This window comes from Leptonychotes weddellii, chromosome 7 (genome assembly GCF_054177405.1).
Source record: "Leptonychotes weddellii isolate Sample4059 chromosome 7, ASM5417740v2, whole genome shotgun sequence".
Lineage (NCBI taxonomy): Eukaryota > Metazoa > Chordata > Mammalia > Carnivora > Phocidae > Leptonychotes > Leptonychotes weddellii.
The window spans coordinates 87753153-87772475 of NC_138375.1; the positions used below are offsets into that span (position 1 = coordinate 87753153).

The 19323-nt window shown below is 41.2% G+C and overlaps 1 protein-coding gene across 9 annotated transcripts in view; it reads left to right on the forward strand.

Annotated features, from left to right (window-relative positions):
• LHFPL2 (LHFPL tetraspan subfamily member 2) overlaps nt 1-19323 on the forward strand; it is a 153930-nt gene that overhangs the window by 57124 nt on the left and 77483 nt on the right. For 6 of the 9 annotated variants that reach the window (XM_081826684.1, XM_081826689.1, XM_081826688.1 and 3 more), the window contains one exon: nt 16569-16626. The gene's annotated coding sequence lies outside the window, so the exon portion shown is untranslated. Of the gene's footprint in view, nt 1-10476; nt 10614-16568; nt 16627-19323 lie in introns of all 9 variants that reach the window. The other 3 variants (XM_081826683.1, XM_081826686.1, XM_081826685.1) reach the window with 1 other exon arrangement.

Consider the following 19323-nt stretch of genomic DNA (forward strand, 5'->3'; position numbering starts at 1 on the left):
TTTGCCAACAAGCATCAACCGTGCCAGCAGATAGGTTGTGGAAAATGTGAGTCTCTATGACCAACTTTAATCGGCTGTGCAACAGATAATTTAACATTAGCAAAGTTCAAGGTATTTAGGTTTGCCTTGTTTCGTATCTGTTTTTTCACAATTCACATGGCAAAGGCTTTAATGACTGTAAGAAATGCCTTTATTATTGATGATGAAGGACAGGATTGGAATGATAGGAGTAATGATAATGATCTAACAGTTGTTCTTTTTGAAGCAAAAGCTACTAGGTTTCTCCCCACCTCCAATAAGGAAATACACTTCCTGAGTTCAAAAATCCATGAAACCTTTATTAGGCAGCAAAAACAATTAAAAAGAGTATTCCAAGTCTTGGTATATATAAAAATGACATTCTAGTCCTTGTTATATTGAAATGCCCCTTTCCAGAGCTTTTCAAATAATTGCTAGAAAACATAGCTTATACTGTATTAATAAACAGAAGACCCTAAACTCAGTACTGGGACAGAACTTAAGGATCAGCTCTTTTCCTACAAAATCCAGAAGTTTCTGCTGCTATTTTACTTAATGTGTATACCTCCTGTGGGGGGGGGGTGGGGGGTGGCAGGGAGCAGGAGCGGGTGCCAGCCTTGCAAGGGACCACTGTTGGGGCACTTAACTATGCTGAGTGGTATTCTCTTCATGGACGGAGCATGTGAGGTTTTGTGGTGACTGAGATAAAGGGTGGAGGAAGGAACAGAAGATGGGTCACAGGGCCACGTGGCTGTGTGATGGCCCTGGGTGCCGGGCTTTAGTTACCGCATTTGTGAAATGAGTACAGCACTGTTCTATAACCAGATGGCTTAGCACTTTCTGCAAATGAGACAAGATGAAAATCAAATGGAATAACAATGGTTCGTCTTTGTGTACTGCCATATCATAAAATCATCTCACTGAATGCTCACAGCTATATGGAGAGGTGACATGATGATCGCATGGTAGACAGGAGGACAAAAGGTCTTAGAGGTCTCAGTCACTTGCCCCAGGGAAAGGAGAATAAAATGGGTGGATATTGGCCACCCTTGGGATCATTACATCCCCAAACAGCAAATGGTGAATCTGGTACTTAAACCCAAGAATTTGAACTGCAGAGTTGGTGCTGTTCTTCCTCCTCAAGTCCTTTAGAGAGGGAAAAGCACTGGATAAAAATGGCCTTGTCATTCTCCCCGCTTTTAGCTCTGGTGTTGCTTGGCCTTTTAGATCACTGGGAGGTAATGTGAGAAGGGTCTGTGCTGCTTGTTGGCCATATGAGCTTGGGCAAGGTACCCCAATTCCCAGTGTCCCCATCTGTAAAATGGAGTTAACTGACTGTTTCATGTCATTGTTGTGAGTGTTCCATGGAGATAAATGCTGTTAAGTACTTCGCACTGGGGCACCTAGCAAGACCCCTCATAATCGTGAAGAGGAGGAAGACCATAGTTACTGCTAAGGTTCTCGGTGCTCTTGAGGTTTTGGTTACAGAAAGTTCTCTCTCCCTGGACCCATGTGTGGCTGAGCTGTTTCCTGGCTGAACTTGCACTCTTGACCCTCCCATGTTACACACGCCCATAATAGCTTCCTGGGGGCTGGTTTCCATGGAGAACAGCTATTGAACTTCTGTTGTCATGTGTTTCCTATTTATTCCACATACCCCAGCTTAAACTTTCAAGATTCTTCTGCCTCATCAAGCAACAGAGACAGCTGGGCCTATGGTACATGCTGACCCCCATGCCTTCCCAAGGTCAATGGCACTCATAGCCTCTGTCCAGAGCTAATCTTTTAATTCATCCTTTAAAGATCTATGGAATATTTTTATCCCAGGCAAACCAGAGAAGGACTTCCTGTTCCTCTATATCACTTAACCAGGGGTTGGCAAGTATCATCTCATCTCATTTCTGAGAAACACGTAGAGACAGGCCCACACGAGGACCCAAAAACTGGGGTCACACCGCTTCCCTCATTTTCAGTGCTAACGAGAAGTACTTTCCAGCAGATGTTCCTGCTCTTCTCCTGATGTTTCTTGATGAGTTTCATCCTTGTCTTTTCTTACTCATGTACTTAGGGGAAACTGAAAGACTGTAGGACGCTTCTGTTCTAACTTTATCAGTTTTAATCTGAATTTTATGAAAATCCTAGACCAGTTAGCTCCTTGCCTCCCTCTAGGATGGGCTTAGAATGCCATCTCCATGTACAGTGTCCTTACAATCAGCTGTTTGCTGAGAGCTTCAAATCATCATTTAGGCCAGATGGTTTACACATGAACTAAGACTAAAGCTCCTTCATTTAGCATCTAGAAGAAAAACCATTTTTAGAACTATCAGTCCTTTAAAAAAGCAAACAAACAAACAAACCATTGATATTAAACTTAGTCACTGAAACTTTGAATGGAATGGGAACAAAAGAAGTTCCCTTGTTTCTAATTTGGGGGCTCCTGTTTATGCAGAGTGGCCCAGGGGTAAAGCAGTAGCCAGTCTGAGTTGAGCTGGATGAAATAAACAAAAAGGTTGAAAATCCTTATTTGCTCACTTATTTCCTATTATTGCTAATCATATTAATTCCTTGGCCATCACCATCCTCAAAACATCTTGCTTCTGATGAAGAGACTCCAGTGATTTGTGTGTTTTGTTCCTTTACCTAGAGATCTCCATTAAAGTCCTTGATTAGATAGACCACACTGGAACACAAATGAAATATAAATGAAAAAAATTTTTTTAAGATTTTATTTATTTATTTGACAGAGAGAGACACAGCGAGAGCAGGAACACAAGCAGGGGGAGTGGGAGAGGGAGAAGCAGGCTTCCAGCTGAGCAGGGATCCTGATGCGGGACTCGATCCCAGGACCCTGGGATCATGACCTGAGCCAAAGGCAGCCGCTTAACCGACTGAGCCACCCAGGCGCCCTAAATGAAATTTTTTATTAAATGAAATGCCAAAGAGCAATTTTTCAGCTCCTACAAATCAATCCAGCCAGTCAACAAGTGTGAACTACTCCCTTACTGTGGGCATTTGTGTAGATTCATCTGTACACTTGGCTTGGTCCTGAAATCTGAGAAGATTCCAACCATGGCTCCAGATAATTTCACCTGTTTGACCCTGAGTGCAGGGAAATGGCCAGACTGTAACAAATACCAAATCACTGAACTCGGGGCACTGTATAGGCCATGTGAAGGCCCTTTTCCTTTGCTTGAGGGCAGTTTTCATCTCTTTTGCAGAGTCAGGTTCAAAAAGGTAGAGGAAATAAACTACACTTTTGTACTGGGTTTGAGTTCATCTTCACTATTACACCAACTCTACTTTTTCAGAAGGACCTGCTTGAAACAAAGCTCTTTGTGAGTCAGCATTCTTCCTGCTACTGGATTGTAGCTTCTAGGCAGCAGAGAGCTGGACTTGGTGTCTCTGAGCCCCCAGGGCTCATGTGTGTGGTTGATGGATCATGTGGTAGTGTTGTCTTATTCCAGGACAGGTAGTTAGGAGCAGGTTTAGGAATGGTTTCAGAAGCCTTGTACCTAAATGATTTCTGGAAGACATTTCTCAGAGAAAATTGGCAGTAAAGTGAAGCCATTGATCTCACCCCTTGATTTCTTGGTAGAGGAAAGTACCTGGAAAGGAGGAGGAGGAAGACCCTGAGATGCATATGACGTGGCTCTGTATGTACGTGTGACAGCCAAAGCCATTCCTAAACAGGGGCAATTGTGACCGTTGGAAATGGACTTGCCAAGCCTCCATGCCGGGAACCTTCCTTCTTGTAAGAAAAGGAAATTATCAACTAAACCCTGATTGTAGGTGCCCAATTCCTATATTCCTCAGATGCCGTCCGCTAGAGAGAGCCTGCAATCAGCCTCATTTGGACTCTTTAACTGGCAGAAAATGGTTCTAACTCCTCCTTCCTCCTACCACTTAGGTCATAGTTTTTTGTTTTGTTTTATTTTCTGCTCTCTCATTGCTTTTGAGAAACCCATAATATTCCTTTTATTCTTCCAGTGATTGGCATCTTGTTTTTGTCACAAAGATAGTATGCTGGTATTTTCTGTCTTTCCATTGATCTTCTAAAAAGGTGAAGTGTGGAGGACCATACCAGAGAAGGGGGCATAATTAACCTATGTGATGTTGTCCAAGTTTCTTGAGAAACTATTAGAACTCTATTATCTTGGTGTTTGCCAGTTGAGGTCAGGCCAACATCTGTATGTGTCTTTCTTTCCCAGAGGGCATGACAAGAAAAGAGAAAGAGAAGAGTTCAAGGAATTAAAAACAGAGTCTTCATTAGGATAACATTTGGGGTCAGGTAAACATCTCTTTTGAATTTCATTGAAAAATTCCAGGAGGCCAAGGGTAAAATCTCCAGAAGACTTGTTTCATGGAGTGTAGTACAGTGGAAAGTTCATCTTTAAAAAAAAATGTAGAAAACCTGAGTATGATACTGCTTAGGGGACTCTTAGAAAAACAGAGAAGGAAAAGGAAACCAAAAAACACAATTTCTTCTCATTTGGAAAGTGTGGAAGGCCTGGGAAAGATTTTCCCCAGTGACTAGGAAATACTTCTTTGTTGCACATGAGCTTCTTTCCTTCCAGGAGCTGTAGAGTCGTTTCTTTTTTTTTTTTTTCTTTTAAGTTTTTACTTTAATTCCGGTTAGTTAACATACAGTGCTCTGTTAGTTTCATGTGTAGAATACAGCGATTCAACAGTTCCACACTGTAGAGTCATTTCTTAAATCTGTGACTCTGAGTTGTGAATGTGGACGTCCATGATGCACGCAGACTCGCCAGGGTAGGACAGAGCAGTGTGACTGTCTTTACTAAGCCGGCGACATGTCAGCCTGTGTCGTGGCCTGTAGCCTCTTTCTTGGTGGTTCACTTGTGTGGTTGCATTTACCAGTTTCGGGGTTCAAATAACATCTTTCACAAGATTTAAGCTCTTGTTTAACTTTTTTTTAAAAAGTTGAGAGAAACTGTCCCCTTTGACTCTGAAGGAAATTAAACTACAAGTCAGGCTACCAGTGGAGATTGTGGAATTTCTGTCCTGGAGATCTTCAAAAGTAGAACACAAAAATTAGGTCACTTAAGTAAGTCTGCTTGGAACCTAACCAAGATGGCCTCCTGCAGTGTTCCAAGTTTATAAAACAACTTGTGTTAATATTCATATATCCGTGGAGCATAAGGAAAATCAGTACTTTGCTACATTCTCTTGGAGCTCCTTAAAAATGTGTTGAGCTCCCTGTGCCTAGAAATGGCTGTGTCTCTCATTTGCATTGTATGCTAATGTTGCTTGTGGAAATTTAGGAGTGAGTGGGAGGGAGGAAGTAAGAGGGGTTGTCTGTTTGGAGAGAGACATTTGATCCTTTCAGAGGATGGCACTGAGAGGATACTTGGCTTAAGCAGAGCTGACTTGACTGAGCATATTAACAAAGTCCCCAAAGAACTGTATTTAGCGTGAGGACACTTCCTGTAAAGAACTATTGCATTACTAAATGATTAGTTTGCTGGCTTTAAATGGTCTATAAAATGCAAAGAGGTTGTTTGGTTCATTATCATTGGAAGCTATTATATTAACTGTAAAAAGTTAAGAAGGTTGTCTGAAGCAAGATTTTTAAATTGTCTGGATCCAGTATGAGTCTAGAATGACAAAAATTAAAAAGTCAAAGAAAAGATTCTTTGTGGAATGCCAAACCACAGTGAACATAGTTCTTGGTGACTTGCTGGATTCCCAGTATCCCCAGGGCTTTCCCCTCCTTCTGCAAATTGTATCCAGCTCTAGCCTACCACATGGTGACAAATCAGTTTCCCTCCCGCCTACTGACCTTAAAGAGATATAGTTCACAGGCTTATGAACACCTATAAGAAGGACTTGATTTTTTAGGAATGGAGAAATTGAAAGCATTAAAGGTGCTCAACAGACAGGAAAGCAAAATGTGAAATTGGGAGCCTTGCTTCCCACCCCCCCCCGCATCCACAACGGCAATTTATGAAGCATTTTTTTTCCATTCTTTTTTTTTTTTAAGTAAAGATTTATCTTAGGAATTTAAATTAGGTTAATGCCCTCTGTGACTTTATTTCTTGAAATTGTCCAGTCAATGCAATATGGATTTAAGACTTTGCCAAGGACCTAGACTCTAAAATATATTATCTTCCTTTTGTTTTTCTTCTTTGTCTTTTTTTGTTTGTTTTATTTTCCTGGGCAGGCAAAAATAAAGGAGAGAACTCCAAGCTGTAACATTTGGTTTTAGTACTGTTTTCTTTCCTCGTTCCTTTTAAGAAAGGACACATTCATTAAAGTAAGACCCTATGTTTTTAGTTCTGTCTCTCTTTTAACTTTCCTTTTATTTGAAGTTAGTTCTGCCATGTGGTGGTTTTCAAGATGTTTGTGTGTTTACACTGAAAACCTTTCTTTCAAATAAAATCTTATTTTTAACCCTAATATATGAAACAGATAAACCGTAGCTGTTCTGGGGAGTTGCCCCCCAGCCGCCTCCTGCTCTGTGGTGTCTGAGGCACATCTGAGCACTGGGGGCCCCCGAGAGTTCTTCATCCCCTGATACAAACACAGGATTAGGAGGGAGGGCCTTGTTTGCTGCTCCTAGGCTGCCACCAATACTTTTTTGTCACTTGCTGTTTCTGGACCCGCTTTGTTGAAATGATGGTGTTGTGCTAGGTCATCTCTGACGTCCTTCCCGCCCTAAGCAGTTCTGAGTTAGACACACAGAGCGCTGAGGTGGTGGAGTTTGGGTGACTGAGGAATACGCACAGCGAGTGCTGAAGGCCTGGCTAAAGGAAGAATCGTCCTGTTCTAGCATGAATGGTCTGCAGTTCATGCAAATGAGAGCTTGGGAGCCAAAGCTGATGCATCAGCAGAATCTTCTCAGGAAAATGTTTTCCAGAGATTTCAGGGAGGCTTCTGTAACCCTCTAACACAGAAGAATCCCAAGTTATGGGTTCTTGTTTACTATTGAGTGTAGTCGACTTTGTTGATGAGTGGTTAGCTGTTAATAAATAAAACTGTTTTTCCTCACTAGAGAAAATTATGTCCTATCACTTGTGTGTGTGTGTGTGTGTGTGTGTGTGTGTGTGTGTGTGTTAGTTTGGGAATGCATCTGAGGCACAGTTCAGGAATCTGCAGCCAGTTAACACATTTGCTTAGAGAATGGGGATGGTGAGGCCAAGGTCAGGGTTCGGTTGCTCTGTGGGCCAGTTAGCTGGGCGGGACTGTGCAGCCAGACTGTACTTTTAACCCCGACCAGCTGCCTCTCACATGTATGTCACGGGTCCCAGGGAGGGTTAGAGAGTGTGGAAGTATGTCCAGACTCCGCTTTTCCTCCTGGGATCTCGTAGGGCCTTCGTCCTGGTAGTAGAGGGCTTGGCGTTCATCTTCGTGGATGGAGGGCACCCTGCTTGCATATTTAACAGCCTAAAAGGAGAGTCTGAAATATTCCCTGTGAGCCAGAGTCTCAGTGCCTGCTGTTTGTGGGCTTCTCTGGTCTGAAGACAAAACTTTCTACACTAAGTTAGACTGAGATTGTTGAAATAGTGCTCCCTAGTGCTCAACATGAACATACCATCCTCCTTTTCAGGAACTGGGAGAAGGGCCAGCATTAGAAGAGAAATTGCCTCTAACTCCCTAAGACCGTTGTTCATTGTCTCTGCTTGTTCTCATTTCTTCATTTAAACACCATTTTGTAATTAAAATTGGAAACACTTCATTTGCATCTGTACAGGAACAGGAATGTTATGGAAGTTGTTTGGAAAAAAATATTATTCCCATGCGTACCATTCCCCTAGAGAATGGTTCTATATCATTAGGTTTTTACTATTAATGAAACATGGAACATTTTCTCTTATTTCTTAGCATAAACACAGCAATGTATGAAGCCTCCGTACGATTTCATCTTTGCCCAGGGAAGCAATTAAATTTAGTTATAATTTGTTTTCTTTGAAAAATAGGGAAGACAAGTAGGCTGAAGTAAAGTATCTCAAACATTTTTTGGTGAGAAAAATATTCATTTTTATTAAGCAGAATTCAGACATTACAGAATTATGAAACCTTTGCACCTCCTAATCACCGCACCAGCCAACCCCCACGGTGATCACCCTTAAGATACTCGTGAGCCAATTGTGAAAATGGATATAAAAACCAGAATTTTAAAGCTTTTGTTGATTTTTATCCCCAGAATTAGTTTTTACCACGTCAGTAGCTTTCAGAATGTTTGTTCTTAACAATGAGTGCTTTCTTCAAACAAAATTTTCAGTAGAATTCTAATATAGGAAAAAAAAAAAAGATAAAAGCAGAGACACTCTAGTTGTAGCTGGGGAAGAATTCTGCTCACTTCCTCCTCTGCCCTGACCAGTGAAACCACAGGGTCCTTCTCCCGAAAGACCCAGCAGCACTTACAGCAGGCACTTAACCCAGTTGCTTTAGTGGTTGATTGGTGTTGGACTTCTACCTCCTTGACTAACTCTTCTAAATGGGGCACTCATAGTGACGTTTGTTTTCCCATCATTGACTTGGGATGCTTATTTTTAGTTAAGCTATAGTTAGTGACGAACTTAAAAGCAAACCACCTAAGCCAACCCGTGATTTTTTTTTTTTTCTTTCTTGAAATTGGACCTTTACATTTAACTCATCCTTTGAGTTTAGCTCAAATGCCACATTTGTCACTACTTTTTTAGTCTGTGGCAGCAAGTTTTTCTCCTCGTGGATTTAGGTTTAAATCTGTAGCTACAGCGCTTGGACCACGGTAAACATTCATGTCCATGGACCTTGTAGGAACGAGTGGTAGCCTTTCATACCCCATTTCTGGTAATTGTGTTCCTGCCTATTTACTTTCCCCCACTAGATAATAAAAAGGAAGACAGCATTATTTTATGCTGTAGATAACGCTGGAGAATCTCTTAATCTTTGATAAGACTGGAGTAAGAGTCCTCCGAAAGAAAAACACAGCCTCGTGTAAACATACAATTCTTGCATCCATGCTGTGCCCAAATGCTGTGAGGACAAAATGGCACTAAAAATGGTCTTTATCAGTCTTGAAAGGTGTTTGCATTTTGGCAGTCACTATTTATTGAGCACCTGCTGTGTAATTTGGCTAAGCCTCAAAGAGCTAGACAGGTCAGGTATTTCACATGAGCTCTTTCCTTTAGTACACACACCCCTGTGAGGTAGATGCTATTATTTATTTACTTATTTTACTATACAATAGCCAGCTCTTACCTTACTCAGTTGATTGCTTTTCTGGGGGTTCCTATGGCTTCAAACACCTCCTATATGGTACGAATTTCCCAAACTATATCACCTGCACCAACCTCCTTTCCTCAGTTCCACACATGCCTACTGGAATCTGCCCAACCAGGTACTTCAAGCTTAAAAGCCTCAATGAGCAGATTTTCCTCCAAACCCTCATCTGATCTCCCTTTTTCCCTTGGTTTCCTGTTTTGGTCAAGACATTATCATCTGCCCACACATGTATTCACCAACTGATATTCCCTGAGAACTCGCTCTCAAGTGCCACTCCAGGTATTAGGGATCTATACAGCACAGACTAAAACACATTAAAGGTTGTGTAACGGAGCTTATATTCTAGTGGACAAACAACTTACTTTTTTTTTTTTTTAATTATTTATTTGAGAGAGGGAGGCGGGCAGAGGGAGAGTCTTAAGCAGACTCTTCACTGAGCGTAGAGCTCGACATGGGGCTCCTGAGATCATGACCTGAGCCGAAATCAAGAGTCGGATGCTTAACCAACTGAGCCACCCAGGCGCCCCATGTTATGATACAGACTTTTTTTTTTTTTTTTTACAAATTTCTTGAAAGTTTACCCTGGCAAGCAGTAAAAGCTTATTCATACTGTCCTCATTCAATTTGTGTTGAAGTGATTTTATTCCTCCGACATGTATTTGGAAGACATCCTCACTCCTCCTGAGATGCCACAGGCCTTCTGAGCTCTCCAAGGGTAATCGAAGCTCCTCTTCTCTGGCTCTGTTTCACCAAAATCCTGTTCCTTGCTCACTAATGTCAAGGTTTTAGAAAAGCTCAAAGCCTTTGATGATGTAGACAGAAGCTGAAGATGTAGGTCCCCCTGGAAGAGACAGCAGTGACCGGCGAGTGTTGTGTATGTGATGGCCACCAGACCCCTCGTGCAGTGGAAGTCCCAGGAGGCACCAGGGCACGGGGCAGAACACGGCTGAGCAGTGCAGGGGAGACAATACTTCTCTTGGGAGCAGCAAATAATGCCTTGTTTGTTTCGGTCTCCCTGGTGCCTGGCAGGGAATAGGTGCCCAACAGATAATTTTTGACTAGGGGAGGATAAAGTAATGGACAGATAAATGCTTTTTGCATACGTAAGATAATGAAAAGGGAAAATATTTTAGATATGGGAGCCAGGCCTCCCAAAGCCAACTGTCTTTCAGCACTAGAATCAGCATGCTTGGATGCAGAGACTCTCAGAATTCTTTCCTTCGTTTTTAGGACATTGCAGATCCTTTAAAGAAGACATTTCCAGAATGAGAGTCAGCCTGTGCTGATGTTGTAACAGCCATGTCCCCTCCGTGAACTTCACCTGTGTGAAGGTGATGCTACACAAGGATCTTTGGGTCTTTCCACAGGTCAGACGGGCTCATTCTTGGACGTTAAGGGGATTATAGCTGATGGCCAGCTTGGGAGCAACAGCTCTACTTGCCATCTCTGTGCTCTCACCTGAGTTTGGAGTGTGTCCATATGACCCTCTTTGGAAAGGCTTTTAATGTTTAGCCTTCATTTAGTTCTAGTTTTAATCTTGGCCTCCGTTTTTCAGAAACATTGGCCTGTTACTAAGTTGATGCCCAGATTTGGAAGTGTCAGACAGAGAAAGGGCTTGTCAGCTCTTCCGGTGCAAGCTACCTGCATGGCCACCCACCAGCCTTGCGCATACTCCGAGCATGCTGCACTCACCTGTCTGCCTATAACGACCTGCGTCTGTCCACCTTAAATGATTTATTCGTGAACACGTGCTTGTGGTATTTGATGAGGTTTGCTCTTTACCAGCGCCCAACAATATTCACAACTGTTTCTGTCTTGCAGAATGATCACATAGCTATATTCAAGGTTAAAAAAAAAAAAGGCCAAGAGTATTAAGAGTAGTTGTCATCTCGAGGAGCATTTTGCAGAATTCCCAGAAGAGCTCTTTAATTATATACACTTGCCCCTGTCACCGTCTTCCACCACTTGTGTTCCAAGGATATCACGGAGGTTCGTCCACACACTGGTATTTTGAAACACACCCACTTGAGGATTCCCCCTACATGGACAGGGTAACCATCACCCGCATGCTCCTTCCATGCCTGCTGACTCATCCTTTGCCTCTTGTACTTTCTCCTGCTGGAATTCCAGCAGTCCTCTTGGCTTGATGATTTTCTCCGTTCTGTCAACCCCATATTTCTCTCTTCCCCCTATCCTGCCTTTTCTATCTGTAGGAAATCATCCATTTATTCAGTGACTATTTAGGAAATGTCTACTCTGTGCAATGCACTGTGCTAAGTGCAGGAGATAGGTAAGGGTGTAAGGCAGAATTAGTTTTAGTCTGGAGGAGCTTCTGGTCCAGTAGATTTGTAACTAAATGTTGGGGAAAGGCTAATAGTCATGTGAACGAACGTGGTGTACAAACCTGATTGTTAAAAGGCAGTATAATTGAATCTGACTTATTGATGGCACATGGGTAGGTTATTCTGTTGTTCTCAGATATTTAAAAACTTACCCTTTAACAGCTTCATGTTGATGTGATTTTTGACTCAGGTGGTTTCTCCTTCCTTAAGAGTAAAAGGAAGTTTTTGTGATGAACAACATTTGGCTTATAGACCCATGAGGTCTCTAGAACCTTGAACTTCAGTCATTCACTGTGTGGCCGAGTGGCAGGGTGGGCATTGTAGAGGCTCAGGTTCCCAGCATTTCACAGGAGTTAACGCAGTTCAGCCTTTGGTAACCTGCAACTCCCTCTGCTTAGAGACAGGTTTGTGAAATTTGACACTTTCATGTCTTCCCTTAAAAAGTCTTGCAAGGAGGGCACCTGGGTGGCTCAGTTGGTTAAGCGACTGCCTTCGGCTCAGGTCATGATCCCGGAGTCCTGAGATCGAGCCCTGCATCGGGCTCCCGGCTCAGTGGGGAGCCTGCTTCTCCCTCTGACCCTCTCCCCTCTCATGCTGTTTCTCTCTCTCTCTCTCTCTCTCAAATAAATAAATAAATAAATCTTTAAAAAAAAAATTTTGCAAGGTTCAGCAGTCTTCAGTGCCTGACCCATTTCTTTTAAACTACTGTTGTCAGACCCAAGTGTGAGGTTCTCTTGGACCTGTTGTCAGAATAGAGTCTGTACATTTCGCTGACTTTAAAAAAAAAAAGAAAGAAAGAAAGAAATACAACCTCTCAGCCTAGTCTTTGAACAATTATTTATGCTTTGGGTGTAGAAATGGGACAGTGCTCTTTGTGTCTGTTACGTTGCCACCAACTCCCCTTAAAATAGGAACCACATACAAACATATGTTGTATCAGCAGAGCATAGTGAAGTAGGGTTTGGACAACTGTCCCTTTAGTTGACACAAGTAAACAGAACCTAGAGTTGTCTACTAAAAATGTAGAGTACTTTTTAGGTGAAGGTAGAGTGGTTTATAAGAGTAATAGGGTTCTTACTATATTTTGCTTTTAGCTCATCTCCTTTGGTTTCATTTTCATGCTTCAAGTTTTTGGGGCCCATCCTTGCCCTTGTCCTTGATGAATAAGTATGATGGCTGAAAAGCCCATGTCTTGGTTGTTGCAAAGATCCAGCATTTACTGATTGTGTGATTTAGCTTGAGTGGTTCACATTCCTAGTCTGTACAGTGGCAATAATAAATGATGTCTGCCCTACACCCCCACTCCAACTGCCTTCTGCTCATTGTGTGGGTCAGATGAGAAAATGAATTGTAAAGCATCATTTAACTCATACAGTGCTCTGCCATGGGAATTCGAATTTTCACCGAGGATGGGTGTAGTGAACTATCGCAGGGTTCATGGAACGAGTCTCTCTGTTATAGGACGGTAATTGAGACTTTACCCTTCTTTGGCTTCTCTGATCATGAGCCGATGCTTCTCAGTCCCCCCACGGCAGCCGGGACCTCTGTGTGGCCACTCTGTTGACTGTGACATTCTTTTTTCGGTTGACCTGGAATTTCTCCTTATAACTTCCAAAACAAGTTACACTTCTTGGTTCTAATTTTACAGAGTTGACGGGAAACAATTCAAATCAGCACATTTCAAGTCATAGAAATTTCTAACTGAGAAAGGGGTCTTACAACTCAGCTTCCTGTTTTTGGCAATCCAATTCAATACCTAAGAGCTGGTGCCTGTCACGTGGGTGCTGTGCTTGGCGCTAAAGGCAGCTATTGTTCCCCCCCCTCCCCCTCCATCTCCGGAAGTGGAACAGAAGGGCATGCAACCCAAATGGAGATGAATGGGAAGTACAAACTTTTAACTCCTTAATGTGCAAAAATAATGGTGGTTTTGATTTCATTTAGGCTGCTTGCTGAATAAGTGCCTGCGTTTATTAGGTTATAACTCATTTAAGTGGCCAGGGAGACTACTGGTCTATAAAAATGAAGATGAAAGAAGGATAAATAATAAAGTCATCTATTTCTGATTTTTATAAGCTCCTCTGTGTTTGTTAACCAGTAAGTGAAAAACGTAATTGCACACAGAGGAAGGGAAACTGGTGAAATGACAGCATGATGATACCTCAGTGCGCACTGGGCTAGATGTTCTTAGAGTCGCCACAGCCCCTGGGAGGACCCTGAAGCGTCTTCTCAGAGATTAAAGGCAGGATACACTCTCCTCAGTGAGTTACATGTTAATTACCAGAATGTAAAACAAAAACAAGCAAATTAAAACCCAGCCCCGACGCTAGAGTTGGATGCCCTGGGTTCTCTTCTTGCCCGTGTTGCTGATGGGCAGTGTGTTTTGGGGGGAAGTCCGTCTCTTCTCCTCAGAATTTCGTTTTCCCTCAGATTCAAAATGGGGCTAAGTTTTTTTTGACCTGCCTCTGTTAATATGGTTGTTTAGGATTAAATGTGGTCATGTATATGGACTTGAATCTTCACTTCTTGCAAGCCATGTAACTTTGAGAGACTTCTCTGTGCCTGCTTCTTCATCTCTAAAGTGGGATAATATTAGTACCTACTTCAGCATTTTTGTGAGAAGTGAGTTAATTCCCATCAAGTACATAGATCAGTGCCTGACAGTTAATGCCTAATAGAGTCATTATTTTTTGTGAACGTTTGAGGGCTCTATGACTTAGTATACTTTTAGTCTACTGAATGTTTAAAATGACTTTTTTAATAAATAAAAATAACTGTAATGCCCTATTGTCATGTTTTATCTTTCTGATCATTTTGGTAGTTTCACAAGATAGGGCTTTGTTGTCAGTAATCATGATACTGAAAACTTAGTCCCAGGTGCTTTTTTTCTTCAGAGCTTCAGACCAAATATATTTATTCTAGGAAGTGCCTTTTACTGGCAGCGTGAGTTTGGAAAACTTTAGGTGGGAATCAGGATATGACCCTGCCTTCTCTATTACTGTTAGAGGTTGGAGATCTTTCTTAACTGTCCAGAGCTTTGCTGGCGTTGTATGTGACAAAAATTTTTTAAAATGTTATCTTTGATTTTGAACTATGCTTGAAGTCCGTGTTTTTGTTACCCATTTGGCTTTGAGAGGTAATGAAATGTTGATCAAGAGCTCCACCACAACAGACCCATTTATAATAATCCTAGTGGTTTATTTCACAGAAGCAGTTTTCAGATAAAAATACTGATCATGACTTCCTGTGACTTTCCCTAAAGGGGTAAAATTAAATTGTGGGAAATGCTTGGAATTTAACTAGTAATTAACTTATAAAGAACCATTTAAAAAAATCATAACTCTCCTAAGCTGTTATAACAAAGAACCTTATGAATTCAGAATTCTTTTGTGTATTTATTTTTTATAAAGTGAAACCCAGTGACTGTTGTTCAGTATCTTCAAGTTTGTTATTGAACTAAAATGATGTCTTTAGATAGAGGAGCCTTTAAGCCCCACACTGGCTTTTCAACCTCAGGTCCAGTTTAGATTAACACTGATACTGCTGCTGTTAAACTAGTTATTTAGATGTAAGTATGGATATTTGTGGCCCGATATTACAGACTTTCATTATCAAAATTTGATGATGGGATATTTGAAAGTTTGTTAATAGAAAATGGGCACGTAGACTTCCTGTTTTTCTGCTTACCAATAGAATTGAAGCTGTCAAATATTTTGTTTCATCTGTCTTACCTGAAGTTAAAAACACCTCTTCACTCCTAGTTGTGTGTTTTATTTCTTGAACTCTAAACCTCTTCTTTCTTTCTACATTTTTACTTATATGCAATGTTAAATTACAGTCCTAAATAGCATGATTAGGCTAACCATTTTGAAATGAAGAAACTACTTTTAAACACACAAAAAGCACAAGTTAATTTTATCTGCTAGTTGATTTGTTTTCCAGAGCTTTTGTGTTAAGGAATGTCAGGTTTCTATTTGGAGAAGTAATGAGTAGACTAACAGGTGTAGAGTAGAAGATGTTTGCAGGGGGCCACATGACAGGATGGAAGGATTGCCCTTTGGAAACCCTGGGTCTCTGTAATGCTGGGGAAGTTTCTCTGCTTTTTTCAACATTAGTTTCCTCAACAGTCAAAGGACATACTGTCTATCTGGAAAGGTTATAATCTGATGCCACATTATGCTGATATATAATATATTTCCACCAAATAGTAACTGTGATATTTTGTATTAGAAATTTGTTCCATTTATGTTTAATATTTCAAAGCAGTGAACGAATGGACGTTTTGGGATTCTTTGTTTTGTGAATATATTAATAGGCTTATAATTTTCTAAGATTACCAGAAGACTTTGAGAACACCAAAAGGAATGCTTGATTTCTGAGTAAACTAATCATTAGATAAATTCTTAGTTCTTGATTCCTTTGTTTACTATGTTAGAGTTGTAACGGCCACTTTTCCTTTCTCCATTCTCGGACATCCTTGTGAGTTTAGCTTGAAAAAAAGTTAGCAGAGTTACTGGAAAGGATATTGAGTACTGCCAGGATAGTTCCTCATTCACAATTATATATTTCATTCTTAATTTGTTTCAGGAGTATTGGAGCCTTTTAAGACTGTTTATAAAGTGCCCTGAAGGACACAAATTGTGTTTTCAAGTTGGTCTCTTTGTGGGGGAAAGGAAAGGGCTTAATAAGGGGCATGTTCATGGGCTGTACCTCCCCCACTGCTCTCTTACCTTTTCTGGTTCATCGTTGGTTTGGACTCTGTGTTAGTACATCAGTGTTCCCACGAAACTGTGGCTGTTCCCACAAACAGGTGGCTATGTTCTAATGCACGTTGAACTATTTGCTGCCTGGAGGCCAATATTTGAAACGTTACATATTTTAATGAGACATAAAATTGTATGCTAAGTCTTCTTTATGTTTAAAAAAAAAAAAAACCTTTTTTTTTTTTTTTAATTTAAGTTTTTTTTCAATTTGTTTCTCCAGGTGGCATTTTTCTGAAGTTGTTCATTGACACTTCCCAGCATTCCTGCAGATAAAATAGGTAAGTAGTCGAAGTCAGATACCCTTATTATAACAATTCTTTGGATACACTTTCCAGGTGGGTAGCAAATTACTTCTTGAAAGAGGTGTAGTGTTTCAAACTTTTGGATCTTGAATGGTAACACTAGGTTTTTTGTTTTTTGTTTTGTTTTGTTTTGGTTAGAAATACCTCTTGGATGAGCATACCCAAATGTTGTAAAAGACCCTGTAAAGGTTCTGTGACCATTCATAAGCAAATTTCCAAGCTCTTTATAATGGGCATAGCTGACTCTAAGTTGTTATTCCTTTTGAGTTCTCTGTGGACCATTTCACCATTTGTTACCATTTCTCTGTGAAAGGGGAAGTAGAGATGGCCAATTCAAATTACCCAGTTTTATTACTTGATGACAGCTCAGGTAGAGGAATTGCCTAAATAAAAGGTGAAAACAGTTGACTAATAGGTGATGTATGATTGAGTCTATAGATTCTGATTTATAAAGGTCACTTTTGGAAAATGTTAGAAACAATAATAGGGGTTGAGTAATCTACAGTATGCATTCAGGAAGATCAATTAAATAATTGTTTTAAAAGACTTTGATCCATCTCTGATTCTGAAAAAGCAGACAGTATTCAACCCGGTCCCCCAGGGGCCTTGTAATGAACTTGAGGATACAGCTCAGGCCAAGAGAGCCAGTATGTGGTTTGGATATGGGACCCACTGACACCCTCTCGTGGAGGCTCTACCATATACAGTGAATTCACAGAATATTTTCACAGACACCATCTCAACTGTGGAACGGTGATCTTTTTAACTTACAGATTCTGGGGAAGGCAAAATTGCCCTTACATCATGAATTGAACTATTGATTTCTGAAATCTTATTAAAATGTTCTAACAGCTACTACTACTTGGGTTAGATTAGGAAGCTTGGGTTCTTTTTTTTTTAATGGGAACTGTAAACACTTGTGAGTTATGAAATTATTTGAGTAAAGTTCCTTCTCCTGGGAAAGCCAGGGCTGACCCAAGATGGGTGGGTGTCTTGTGAAGGTTAATCATTGGCACCTTATCAAACTGATAATCTTGAAATATCTGTTCCATTGTTTATTTACTGGGAGTAGATGAAAGTGATTTTCTATTAATGAAGACTATGAATAAAAAATATATATCTGTTCCTGTATGTTGAAAACAAGGGATTTATTACATGTGATTTTCTGACTCAGGTGTTCATAAGTCTGTTTAAAATTTGGTTAATAATAACACTCTGCCAGGCATTGTTCAGGTCCAGACTTTCAGATGCCTGTCAGCCAGGTGACATTGGGGTTGGTAGTGAGGCCTGTTTTCACTCCTACAGATCTACAAGGGAAAATATTCTCAACAGAGACAGATCTGTGCTGGTGAGGAATGTGTTTATTTCAACTCCCAGGCACTGTCTGTTTGAGTGGAAACAGGTCCAATTGCCATTTTGTCCATTATGTAAGAAGTCGCATGTGAACGCCCGAGTTAAGTGGCTCCATATTTCCCATGTATTCCAGTGATGATTTCGTCCCCCACTGTGGGTTGTCACCCTGGATCTTGGCCAGGCTGGCCTGTTTAATCAGCTCTGGGGAGAAGCCAGTTCCATTCTGCCAGTGTCTCCAGGAGTCATGTTCATCCTTGAAATCTCCCTCTCTGAAGATTTAGCCAGATAAAACTCACCTTCTATCTATCTATCTATCTTTTTTTTTTTTTTTAATTGTGAGTTCATCCCATACAAATACAGTAAAACTTGACCAAGTCAGACACAGGAGTGGCCTTTGTGAAATAACAGCATGTGAATTATGAAGAAATCTGACTACTCACATCATATCAACTTGCTGAAAGGTTTCTCTTGAATGAGGAGTCACTGCCGTCTGAGGGGAGCCTGTCCTCAGGTGGTCCAAGAGCTGAGAGTCCATCTCTGCTGGGCACAGACCTGGGCTGGGATCCCAGACGTGGTGCCCATTTGGCTGTGTGACCTAAGGCACGTTCCTTTACCTGATGGAACCCGCATCTCTTTACGTGTGGATACCCCTTCCTCCCAGAGTGCTTTGGAGGATTCAGCGAGGTAAAGATAGCATGTGTGTGGTGTATTAGCAGCATCAGGGACCTTGGAAGAAGCCCTGGATGTGGGATGGAGGAACGGCCCTGCCAGGTACCTCGTCTGCCTCACTGGTCGAGTGGCAAGGTAGTACCTGCTCTCTCCTGCCCTGCCTGCTCTGCGAACTGTGAGAAATCTTTGAAAAGCGTGAATTTAGGGTGTGTAGTTGGTATTAGGGGGCTTCTATTGAGCAGGCTTTTAAAAAAACTCTAGTCAGACTTTCTGGGCTCGAGTCCCAGCTCTACACCTTATAATTAGGTGTATGGCCTTGAACAAGTTATTAACACCCTCTCTGGCTCTCACCTGTCTCACACAGGATTGCTGTGAGATTAAATGATGTATTGTGTGTGGAGTGAGGCATATGGAACTAGCAGCTATTGAATCTCAGTAAATATGCTCATAAATTCGCCAGGACACAAGAAGGGAGGCAGAGACTCTGACTTGAAAAAATATCCATAGTTTTAAAATCTCTTCAGATTGAACTCTGGCTTATTGAGCTGCCTTTTATGTCATGTTATGTTATTTAGATCAGGAAGGATCATCTTTTTCCTGAATAAATCGAGAGTGACCTTATCCTCCAAAGTGGGACTCCCTCATCAGAAG